Below are 13,621 nucleotides of genomic sequence, written 5' to 3'. Positions count from 1 at the left end.
TTTATTGCCTCTATTGACTGATAAATAATCTTGGTGGTTTGTGTGTTGGTCTGTGAGCTCTTTCTGGGAACTGTGGGACCACTGGGAGTTTGACTCCAGTAACTTAGAAACCACTGGGGATAATTTGAAAGTGGGAGATTCGCCCAGAGGTGGATGTGACCCAGTCGGTGGGAGGAGGGTGCTAATATAGAGCACAAGCGGCAGGTGCAGGCAGACCTGAGCTGTGCTGGGGATAGATCCTCTAAGTGGCCACGGGGTAACCCCAGGCAGGTTGCTAGGTATTCCATGACACTATATATTAAAGAAGTGTTGATTGTGTGATCACTATTTAAAAAGAGCAGTACTTTTTTTGGTAGCTACGAATACACAGATAGATCTGATTCTTGGTTAAGACCTTTTGACACCATAGTATCATATCTAATAATGAAGATTTGCTTTGCTTGCAGTAACAATCTATCAGTATTGCCTTTTCTCCACTGTAAATTCATATTATACAATGTAATAAAATGTAGTTCATCAAACTTGTGTTGCTTGGCTTGCATATGTTTCACAAGTGTTTTTTTCAGATATATTTCTCTTTATAGCACTTCTATACTTAATAATACATGTAACCACCTATTAGTTTGGGATTACTAAGAGGGTAAGTCCCTGTAGACTGGGAGCAGTGACTGGGAGGTTCCCAGGTGGGAGAAAGCCCAACCCAAGGGGAGTAGTTTTAAAATAAAATTCAGAGAGATAGTGCTAGGAAAAGAAGAATGACAAGGGTGGAGGAGACTAGGAATGAGATAAAGTTAAGTGTGTGTCCTGTAAGGGGAGTCTTTCTTTTATTTTTCCTTTTTTGGGGGGGTTGGTTTTCTATTGGTAGTTGTGGGTTTTTTGGTTGCCTGCAAGCCCCTGCTAAGTGACCCGAAGATGGAAAAGGGGGATCCCATTTAAAAGAAGTGATTCCAATAGTTAAGGACAAGGAGAGTTGCTGCAAGGAAGGAAAGCTCTGGGTGGGCAGTGGAGAGATCCGGCCTTACTTCCCACAGGGGTTGGAACCTTGACTTTGAGTTTCTTGGGGAGAAGAGGGTCATCCCACCCACTAACACTTCTTTCCCCGGGGGAGACACCACACACCAAGTGAGTGGGTGAGTGAGGGTCCGACGGATTTTGTCCTTTGCAGGGGCTCCAACCCATTCAGACCATGGATTCAGAAGCACCCAGGTAAAGGGGCATTACATACATTTATTTAGAGCTTCCTTAGTCTTACCAATGTACAGAAATTTATATAGACAAATGACACCATTTGTAGAATACAAGCAAGCCAAGTGACACAAGTTTGATCATGGCAGCCATTTTCAACAGGAGTCACGCGAGGTAAGAGCGATTGGGGTTCATTCCAGCACTGGCCACCACTAGACCATTGTACCTCTTCATGTAGGCCCACGGGGGGGGGGGGGGAGGCCTTTCTACGATTTGGGTTGAGGGCCAGGAAGTGGGATTGTGCTTTGCTTGAGGAGGATGGGCCAGGAGGAGATAAAGTTTTGCTCCGGGACCAGGAGGAAAGGGAGAATCACACTATATTCAGGAGGTGAGAGGGTGGGGGGTCAGATTTTGCCTGAGGAGGGGGGGTAGAATATAGAACAGAGCAACCTCAGGTCCAGTCGCATAGCCAGAAGTAAATTTTTGGGTGGGCCAACAGGTTGGATGGGTGGGCACTAGACAGTGGTGTGCTGGTAAATGTTTAACAACAGGCTCTCTCCCCGGTCCACCTCTGCACCCCCCCCCCCCTGTGCACCTCCCCTCAAAATTGCAGAGCTGGCTATAGCTGGGGAGAGAGCCTGGGGGGGGGGGGGGAGGCAATGCATTACTCTCTCCAGGAAAAAAAAAATTAAATGATCCCAGGTTCCAATCTAATTCATGTTTATTGTGGGATGAAATGCCATAAATAAGTAAATAAATATAAACTTTTAATGTTGAGCACCTGATTCTCAAAGTGGACATATTCCAAACACTAAAATGAAAATAAATTGATTTTTTTTTCTACCTTTGTTGTCTGGTGACTGTTTTTCTGATCATACTGGCCCAGTATCCGATTCTGCTGCTATCTGTCCTCTTAACTCCGTTTCCAGGGCTTCCTTTCCATTTATTTCTTTACTTTCCGCCTTTCTTCTTCATTTCTTGGCCTACATCCTTAAGTAAATGCTGGGTCCTCTGCAGACAACTGTCCAGTGGATCCAGCTTCTTTTTATTTTCTTCATCTATGTGCAGTTTTTCTCCTCTCTTCCTTTTCCCTCATCTCTTCTATTCGCCTTCCTCACTCTTCCATTCCCTCCATCCATGTCCAGCATTTCTTCTCTCTCCCTTCTCTCTCCTCCATCCATGTCCAGCAACCCTCCTCTCCTCTGCCCTTCCCTCCCTCCATCCATGCCAGCAACCCTCCTCTCTCCTGCCCTTCCGTCCATCCATCCATGTCCAGCAACCCTCCTCTCCCCTGCCCTCCATCCACCCATGTCCAGCAACCTTCCTATCTCCTCTTTCCTCCCCTTCATCCATCCATGCCAGCAACGCTCCTCTCCCCTGCCCTTCCGTCCATCCATCCATGTCCAGCAACCCTCCTCTCCCCTGCCCTCCATCCACCCATGTCCAGCAACTCTCCTCTTCCCTCCATCCATCCATACCCAACAATTCTCATCTCTGCCCTGCCCCTATCCATTCATACCCAGCATTTCTGTTCTTGCCCCTGCCCCCTTCTATCCATCCATACCCAGCAATTCTGTTCTTGCCCCTGCCCCCATCTATCTATCCATACCCAGCAATTCTATTTTCTCCCCTGTCCCCTCCCTCCAGCCATCAGCGATTCTCCTCTCTCCCCTGCAATTCCCTCTGGGCTCCATCCTTCCCTCCCATTCAATTCCACCTGCCCGCCCTCTTCTCCCCCCCAAAATTTACAGTGGGAGCAGGCTGAGCTCCTGCATCTGCCTCCCTCTCCCAGACGCTGCCTACCGCCGCCATGATCACAGGATCTACCTCCCTCCGTCTCTCAGCACTTATCAGCAGCAGCGTCGGTAGCGAATCATACACGCTGCCTTCTTCTAACCCGGAAGCATCTTCTCTGCCTAGTTCCGCCCCCATTATCAGAACTTCCTGTTTCTGCTGGGGCTGGACGCGGCAGAGAAGACGCTTCCGGGTTAGAAGAAAGCAGCGTGTATGATTCGCTACCGGCGCTGCTGCTGCTGATGAGTGGCAGTGCTGAGAGACGGAGGGAGGTAGATCCTGCGATCATGGCGGCGGTAGGCAGCGTCTGGGAGAGGGAGGCAGATGCAGGAACGGAGCTCAGCCTGCTCCTTTTGCTCCGCTGCCTCCACTGCTGGGTGGGCCTGAACCCAAACTGGGTGGGCCTAGGCCCACCCAGGCCCACCTGTGGCTACGCCCCTGCTCAGGTCATGCCATCAATGCAAAGTGGAGGACTGGGTCCAGCAGATGTACGTGCAGAAGTGGCTTCCTACCAGCTGCTGAGGCAGCAACCATAAAGCCTCTTTCACCAGCTCCTTCTTTTTTCACTCCCTTCTGTGTCTCTTCTAAAAGTCCACCTTATTTTTTTGCATGGGAGGTACGGATAAGGGTCAGGATTGTTAAATTTCTATATTTACTTGATAATGAATCTTTCTGGGTATGCCTAGTAATTTATTTGTAAACTGCATAGAACTCTTAGGGGAAATTGAGGGATAGAAATGCTATCCCCCTGTTTACTAAGCCTTGCTAGCGGCTGCCAGTGTGCTAATGCCAACACAGCCCAATCAATTGAAACTGCTGAACTATTCCACCCTCTGAAATCTGTTGGAATGTAATTGTATTTTACATGCATTGCCTGTCACCTATTATTTCTCTGTGATTACTCTGTGACCTCTGATGTGAATTACTTAGAGAGGTCACACAGCTATGCAACTTCCTGTGGGGGTTTAGATGCAGCAGATGAAGCACATGGAGCACATGGAGCTCATGTTCTCTCCTAACCTGAGAGGATCTATGGTGGTGTGAGCATCCATTACCATCTAAGCACATGGAAGGAGCTGATAATACAAATGTATAGTAATATGTATATATAAGCCTGTCTGATTATAATCTAACTGCAAACTGTGAGTAAACAGATGTTTTGTTACTTCAACTTTAAAGTGACTCAGCAGTGAATTATTCAGGGGTGAATGAGAGAGAGATGAAGAAAGAAATTAACATTTCTAAAGCTGAAGCTGTGTGTACTAAAATCTGCTAATTATTTACTACAAATAATCCAACAAAAGGGTTATGGGCCCAGGGCTCAGGAATTGAAAAAGAAGAGAAATATTACCAGGCAGAAAAAAAGGCCACATTTTTCTCTTAAGTTTTAAAGGAAAGATTCAGTCTGTCTCTCTCTCCCCCCACACAGCAGACAGAAGGCTAAGAAAATGGCTGAGGGAAGAAATTCACCATTTTTCTATTCTCTCAAGGTGCCTAAATTAACTGAGTTTAATTATCAGAAGTGGGAACTAAGATTCATATGTCTCCTTCGAGCAAAAAGATTAGATATATGCTTAGACCAAGACAGAACAGCTGAAAATATGGCTGAATGGGACAATGCAAACTATTATGTGAAGTGCATGCTTTTGGAAGCTCTCTCAGAGAAACAAGCCATATTAGTGGAGGGAAAAGATACACCAAAGGACATTTTATATAAACTGAGAACTATGTATGCAACTACATATGCAAAGCAGCAACCAATTTGGCTGGCAGAGTTGAATGAAACCAAATTAAGGGATAAAAGTAAATGTAATGATCACATTATGTATCTTATGTCTTCATTTCAAAAGCTAGAACTTTCTGGAATTCCCATGTGTGATGCATTGAAAAGAGCATTTCTTTTTACCTCACTATCAAAGAAGTTTGATGTTTTTAGGTCTGTAAATGAGGCCATTGAAGGGCAATCTTTTGAACAGACAACATCAAAACTAAGGCAGGAATGCATAATAAATGATTCTGAGGAGATGTGTTCTCAAAGTCAGTCAGAGAGAAATGAAACAAATTTCTTGGCAAAGAACAGAGGAAGGCGGAGCTATGGGAAAACTCCACCCAAGGGCAAGCTGATTTGCTACTCATGTGGAAAGGAGGGACATGTATCTAAATGGTGTAAGGAAACACAAAACACTCCCTCTAGCTCACCTAAGCCAATGGAACTAAAGAATTTTCAAACCAGGAAATGTATGAAGGACAAAGATAAACACAAGGGCTTTCTAATGGCAGAAAAATCTTTGACTATGGTAAATAATAATTCAAATGAAAGTACTTGGATTTTGGATTCGGGGAGCACATGCCATTTAACCAATTGTAAAGATTTCTTTCAGGAAATGTGTCCAGAAGAAGGTATTCTTAAACTGCAAACGCAGGGACTGCTAAGATCCAAGCAAAAGGTATTGGATTCTTAAAATGCAAAGTGTCTAATGAAGTTAAAGAAATTCCTGTAAGTGATGTCTTGTATATTCCCCAAGCAGTTTGTAATATGCTTAGTGTATCTACATTAGATAAGAAGGGATTTGCGATTCATTTTGAAAACAGTAAGTGCACAATCTCTAAAAATGATGAAGTGTATGCTGAAGCTTTTATGCATAATGATGTTTATAAACTGAGCATTTCAGGTGAAGCCTCACATATGGTGCAAGTAAGGAAGAATGATGGTAAATGTAGTCCGGAAATCTGGCACCGCCGCCTGGGACATCGTGATTTTAAGGTGATCCAGGATCTTTACAGTAAGCAACTGGCCACCGGCATTCAGATAAGTGCAGATGCTGGTAAAATGGAGAAATGCATAGACTGTGTTACTCAAAAGGGTGTGAGACCCTCATTTCCTGCATACACAGGAAATAGGAGTAATAAAGTGCTGGACTTAATACACAGTGACTTATGTGGACCGTTTAATATCCCATCATTGGGAAATAACAGATTTGTGCTAATATTCTTGGATGATTTCTCTAGATATTGTGTGGCCTATTTGCTGAAAGAAAAAAGTCAAGTCACAGACATGCTGAAGAAATACGTAGCCATGGTGAGCAATAAATTTGAAAGAAAACCAAAGGTTCTTCAGACTGACAATGGTGGTGAGTTCACTTCACAAAGCATGCGCACATTTCTAGAACAAGAAGGCATTCAACATATCACAACAGTAGCTTATACACCAGAGCAAAATTCTGTTGCAGAGAGAAAATTTAGGTCACTTGTGGAAATGACCAGATGTATGCTGTCAGATAGCAATCTCCCTAAAAGACTATGGGGGGAAGCCATTCTCACAGCAGTGTACCTACAAAACAGAATGCCAACTAAAGGCGCTGAGCGCACACCACATGAGACATGGCATGGTAGGAAGCCAAACCTGTCACACATAAGAACATTTGGAAGTACAGCATATGCTCATGTACCAAAGCAAAGAAGGCATAAGCTGGATTCCACAACAGAAAGGGGCATTTTAGTTGGCTATGCTCCAGGACACAAAGGATATAGAATTTTGAATCTGAAAACTGGCATTGTTGGCATAAGACATGTTACATATTTTGATGAAAACAAAAGGGTTGATAAAGGCTGGATTATCCCAGATGAGCCTTATCATCCAGAATATGAAACTAGAACCATAATAGACATGCCAGTGTATATAAATGCCATACCAAGGCAGATGTCTGAAAGCAACTCACCTGTATCTAACGAGGAACAGGCAGAGGAAGCAGACACAGAAAGGATCATTGAAGAAGACAGTACAGTTGGAGAAGGGGAATCAATTGGAGAAGGACTCTCAGATTTAGAGGATGCAGAAAGGTCGGACCAACCTGTTGTCAGACGCTCATCCAGGGAAAACAAAGGTGTTCCACCCCCAAGACTGTCTTACCTAACAAAGTCAGCAGAAGCTCAAGAGCCCTTAACATGGATGAGATTGAGAAAATGCCAGCAGAAGAAGCTGCTGAATGGCATAAAGCTGCACAAGAAGAAATTGATGCATTGGATAAAAATAATACTTGGATTCTTACAAAATTACCTCCTGGCAAGAAAGCTATAGGATGCAAATGGGTATTCAAGTTAAAAAGGAATGCACAAGGAAAAGTGGAAAGGTATAAAGCCAGATTAGTGGCAAAAGGATATCTTCAAAAATATGGAGAAGATTTTGATGAAGTGTTTGCACCTGTAGTGAAACACACGACAATTAGAACACTTCTGAGCATTGCAGTCTCAAAAGGCATGCAAGTCAAACACATTGATGTGAAAACAGCGTTTCTTCACGGAGATATAACTGAAGACTTGTACATGGAACAGCCAACAGGTTTCATAAATACAAAACAAAGACAGCTAGTGTGTAAATTAAACAAAGGTCTTTGTGGATTAAAGCAAAGTGCAGAATGTTGGAATGAAAAATTGCATGAAATATTGACAAATTTAGGATTTAAGCAAGGTGAAGCAGATAAATGCTTGTACACTAGGTGCACAAATGGACAATATGCATACATTTTAGCTTTTGTTGATGATCTGCTCATTGCAAGCAAAAGTGAGCAAGAGTACAAGGACATTGTAAAGTGTTTAAACCTCAATGTTGAGATAAAAGAACTTGGTAATGTGTCATACTATCTTGGTATAGAAATTGAGAAACAAAATGATGGTTCTTATCTTCTAAGCCAGAAGCAGAAAATAAATGAGCTTATTGAAAGTTTAGGTATGCAAGATGCCCAAGTTGTAAGCACTCCCATGATCACTGATTTTCTGAAGGATGAAACAGTAAGAGAACCTTTACCAGATAACATCCAATATAGATCAGCCATAGGTAAGTTTTTATATCTAGCTACCACATACAGGGCTGATATAGCAAATGCAGTAGGAATTTTGAGCAGAAGGGTCAGCTCACCTACCAAATCAGATTGGACTGCAGTTAAAAGGATGGTAAGGTATTTAAAGGGTACCATTGATTGTAAATTAAAGATTTCAGCCAATAGTAATCCAAAACTAATATGTTACTGTGATTCAGATTGGGCAAGGGATCATTCTGATTATAAATCCACAAGTGGATATGTGTTTATGTATGGAAATGTACAAATTTCATGGGCCAGTCATAAACAAAGTATTGTGAGTTTGTCTTCTACAGAAGCTGAATATGTGGCCGTATCGGAAGCGTGCAGAGAACTGATGTGGATTGAAAAACTTTTGCTGGATTTCGGAATAGCTGAAAAGAGACCAATCCAGATAATGGAAGATAATCAGAGCTGCATCCGACTGTCACAGAATGACAAGGTTCAGTCACGCACCAAGCACATCGCAACGAAATACCACAACGTGCGAGAGTTGGCAAAAGAAGGGGTCATCAGTCTACACTATTGTCACACCAGTGAGATGACAGCTGACATCATGACCAAACCGTTACCCAGAGAACATTTTGTGAATCTGCGTATAAAGCTTGGACTTTGTATGAATAAATAATTGCATGACAGTTATGCATGAGAAGGGGTTTGTTGGAATGTAATTGTATTTTACATGCATTGCCTGTCACCTATTATTTCTCTGTGATTACTCTGTGACCTCTGATGTGAATTACTTAGAGAGGTCACACAGCTATGCAACTTCCTGTGGGGGTTTAGATGCAGCAGATGAAGCACATGGAGCACATGGAGCTCATGTTCTCTCCTAACCTGAGAGGATCTATGGTGGTGTGAGCATCCATTACCATCTAAGCACATGGAAGGAGCTGATAATACAAATGTATAGTAATATGTATATATAAGCCTGTCTGATTATAATCTAACTGCAAACTGTGAGTAAACAGATGTTTTGTTACTTCAACTTTAAAGTGACTCAGCAGTGAATTATTCAGGGGTGAATGAGAGAGAGATGAAGAAAGAAATTAACATTTCTAAAGCTGAAGCTGTGTGTACTAAAATCTGCTAATTATTTACTACAAATAATCCAACAAAAGGGTTATGGGCCCAGGGCTCAGGAATTGAAAAGAAGAGAAATATTACCAGGCAGAAAAAAAGGCCACATTTTTCTCTTAAGTTTTAAAGGAAAGATTCAGTCTGTCTCTCTCTCCCCCCACACAGCAGACAGAAGGCTAAGAAAATGGCTGAGGGAAGAAATTCACCATTTTTCTATTCTCTCAAGGTGCCTAAATTAACTGAGTTTAATTATCAGAAGTGGGAACTAAGATTCATATGTCTCCTTCGAGCAAAAAGATTAGATATATGCTTAGACCAAGACAGAACAGCTGAAAATATGGCTGAATGGGACAATGCAAACTATTATGTGAAGTGCATGCTTTTGGAAGCTCTCTCAGAGAAACAAGCCATATTAGTGGAGGGAAAAGATACACCAAAGGACATTTTATATAAACTGAGAACTATGTATGCAACTACATATGCAAAGCAGCAACCAATTTGGCTGGCAGAGTTGAATGAAACCAAATTAAGGGATAAAAGTAAATGTAATGATCACATTATGTATCTTATGTCTTCATTTCAAAAGCTAGAACTTTCTGGAATTCCCATGTGTGATGCATTGAAAAGAGCATTTCTTTTTACCTCACTATCAAAGAAGTTTGATGTTTTTAGGTCTGTAAATGAGGCCATTGAAGGGCAATCTTTTGAACAGACAACATCAAAACTAAGGCAGGAATGCATAATAAATGATTCTGAGGAGATGTGTTCTCAAAGTCAGTCAGAGAGAAATGAAACAAATTTCTTGGCAAAGAACAGAGGAAGGCGGAGCTATGGGAAAACTCCACCCAAGGGCAAGCTGATTTGCTACTCATGTGGAAAGGAGGGACATGTATCTAAATGGTGTAAGGAAACACAAAACACTCCCTCTAGCTCACCTAAGCCAATGGAACTAAAGAATTTTCAAACCAGGAAATGTATGAAGGACAAAGATAAACACAAGGGCTTTCTAATGGCAGAAAAATCTTTGACTATGGTAAATAATAATTCAAATGAAAGTACTTGGATTTTGGATTCGGGGAGCACATGCCATTTAACCAATTGTAAAGATTTCTTTCAGGAAATGTGTCCAGAAGAAGGTATTCTTAAAACTGCAAACGCAGGGACTGCTAAGATCCAAGCAAAAGGTATTGGATTCTTAAAATGCAAAGTGTCTAATGAAGTTAAAGAAATTCCTGTAAGTGATGTCTTGTATATTCCCCAAGCAGTTTGTAATATGCTTAGTGTATCTACATTAGATAAGAAGGGATTTGCGATTCATTTTGAAAACAGTAAGTGCACAATCTCTAAAAATGATGAAGTGTATGCTGAAGCTTTTATGCATAATGATGTTTATAAACTGAGCATTTCAGGTGAAGCCTCACATATGGTGCAAGTAAGGAAGAATGATGGTAAATGTAGTCCGGAAATCTGGCACCGCCGCCTGGGACATCGTGATTTTAAGGTGATCCAGGATCTTTACAGTAAGCAACTGGCCACCGGCATTCAGATAAGTGCAGATGCTGGTAAAATGGAGAAATGCATAGACTGTGTTACTCAAAAGGGTGTGAGACCCTCATTTCCTGCATACACAGGAAATAGGAGTAATAAAGTGCTGGACTTAATACACAGTGACTTATGTGGACCGTTTAATATCCCATCATTGGGAAATAACAGATTTGTGCTAATATTCTTGGATGATTTCTCTAGATATTGTGTGGCCTATTTGCTGAAAGAAAAAAGTCAAGTCACAGACATGCTGAAGAAATACGTAGCCATGGTGAGCAATAAATTTGAAAGAAAACCAAAGGTTCTTCAGACTGACAATGGTGGTGAGTTCACTTCACAAAGCATGCGCACATTTCTAGAACAAGAAGGCATTCAACATATCACAACAGTAGCTTATACACCAGAGCAAAATTCTGTTGCAGAGAGAAAATTTAGGTCACTTGTGGAAATGACCAGATGTATGCTGTCAGATAGCAATCTCCCTAAAAGACTATGGGGGGAAGCCATTCTCACAGCAGTGTACCTACAAAACAGAATGCCAACTAAAGGCGCTGAGCGCACACCACATGAGACATGGCATGGTAGGAAGCCAAACCTGTCACACATAAGAACATTTGGAAGTACAGCATATGCTCATGTACCAAAGCAAAGAAGGCATAAGCTGGATTCCACAACAGAAAGGGGCATTTTAGTTGGCTATGCTCCAGGACACAAAGGATATAGAATTTTGAATCTGAAAACTGGCATTGTTGGCATAAGACATGTTACATATTTTGATGAAAACAAAAGGGTTGATAAAGGCTGGATTATCCCAGATGAGCCTTATCATCCAGAATATGAAACTAGAACCATAATAGACATGCCAGTGTATATAAATGCCATACCAAGGCAGATGTCTGAAAGCAACTCACCTGTATCTAACGAGGAACAGGCAGAGGAAGCAGACACAGAAAGGATCATTGAAGAAGACAGTACAGTTGGAGAAGGGGAATCAATTGGAGAAGGACTCTCAGATTTAGAGGATGCAGAAAGGTCGGACCAACCTGTTGTCAGACGCTCATCCAGGGAAAACAAAGGTGTTCCACCCCCAAGACTGTCTTACCTAACAAAGTCAGCAGAAGCTCAAGAGCCCTTAACATGGGATGAGATTGAGAAAATGCCAGCAGAAGAAGCTGCTGAATGGCATAAAGCTGCACAAGAAGAAATTGATGCATTGGATAAAAATAATACTTGGATTCTTACAAAATTACCTCCTGGCAAGAAAGCTATAGGATGCAAATGGGTATTCAAGTTAAAAAGGAATGCACAAGGAAAAGTGGAAAGGTATAAAGCCAGATTAGTGGCAAAAGGATATCTTCAAAAATATGGAGAAGATTTTGATGAAGTGTTTGCACCTGTAGTGAAACACACGACAATTAGAACACTTCTGAGCATTGCAGTCTCAAAAGGCATGCAAGTCAAACACATTGATGTGAAAACAGCGTTTCTTCACGGAGATATAACTGAAGACTTGTACATGGAACAGCCAACAGGTTTCATAAATACAAAACAAAGACAGCTAGTGTGTAAATTAAACAAAGGTCTTTGTGGATTAAAGCAAAGTGCAGAATGTTGGAATGAAAAATTGCATGAAATATTGACAAATTTAGGATTTAAGCAAGGTGAAGCAGATAAATGCTTGTACACTAGGTGCACAAATGGACAATATGCATACATTTTAGCTTTTGTTGATGATCTGCTCATTGCAAGCAAAAGTGAGCAAGAGTACAAGGACATTGTAAAGTGTTTAAACCTCAATGTTGAGATAAAAGAACTTGGTAATGTGTCATACTATCTTGGTATAGAAATTGAGAAACAAAATGATGGTTCTTATCTTCTAAGCCAGAAGCAGAAAATAAATGAGCTTATTGAAAGTTTAGGTATGCAAGATGCCCAAGTTGTAAGCACTCCCATGATCACTGATTTTCTGAAGGATGAAACAGTAAGAGAACCTTTACCAGATAACATCCAATATAGATCAGCCATAGGTAAGTTTTTATATCTAGCTACCACATACAGGGCTGATATAGCAAATGCAGTAGGAATTTTGAGCAGAAGGGTCAGCTCACCTACCAAATCAGATTGGACTGCAGTTAAAAGGATGGTAAGGTATTTAAAGGGTACCATTGATTGTAAATTAAAGATTTCAGCCAATAGTAATCCAAAACTAATATGTTACTGTGATTCAGATTGGGCAAGGGATCATTCTGATTATAAATCCACAAGTGGATATGTGTTTATGTATGGAAATGTACAAATTTCATGGGCCAGTCATAAACAAAGTATTGTGAGTTTGTCTTCTACAGAAGCTGAATATGTGGCCGTATCGGAAGCGTGCAGAGAACTGATGTGGATTGAAAAACTTTTGCTGGATTTCGGAATAGCTGAAAAGAGACCAATCCAGATAATGGAAGATAATCAGAGCTGCATCCGACTGTCACAGAATGACAAGGTTCAGTCACGCACCAAGCACATCGCAACGAAATACCACAACGTGCGAGAGTTGGCAAAAGAAGGGGTCATCAGTCTACACTATTGTCACACCAGTGAGATGACAGCTGACATCATGACCAAACCGTTACCCAGAGAACATTTTGTGAATCTGCGTATAAAGCTTGGACTTTGTATGAATAAATAATTGCATGACAGTTATGCATGAGAAGGGGTTTGTTGGAATGTAATTGTATTTTACATGCATTGCCTGTCACCTATTATTTCTCTGTGATTACTCTGTGACCTCTGATGTGAATTACTTAGAGAGGTCACACAGCTATGCAACTTCCTGTGGGGGTTTAGATGCAGCAGATGAAGCACATGGAGCACATGGAGCTCATGTTCTCTCCTAACCTGAGAGGATCTATGGTGGTGTGAGCATCCATTACCATCTAAGCACATGGAAGGAGCTGATAATACAAATGTATAGTAATATGTATATATAAGCCTGTCTGATTATAATCTAACTGCAAACTGTGAGTAAACAGATGTTTTGTTACTTCAACTTTAAAGTGACTCAGCAGTGAATTATTCAGGGGTGAATGAGAGAGAGATGAAGAAAGAAATTAACATTTCTAAAGCTGAAGCTGTGTGTACTAAAATCTGCTAATTATTTACTACAAATAATC

The sequence above is a fragment of the Microcaecilia unicolor genome, chromosome 1 (assembly GCF_901765095.1).
Source record: "Microcaecilia unicolor chromosome 1, aMicUni1.1, whole genome shotgun sequence".
NCBI classification, from domain to species: Eukaryota; Metazoa; Chordata; class Amphibia; order Gymnophiona; family Siphonopidae; genus Microcaecilia; species Microcaecilia unicolor.
Note: the sequence above shows the minus strand (reverse complement) of the source record.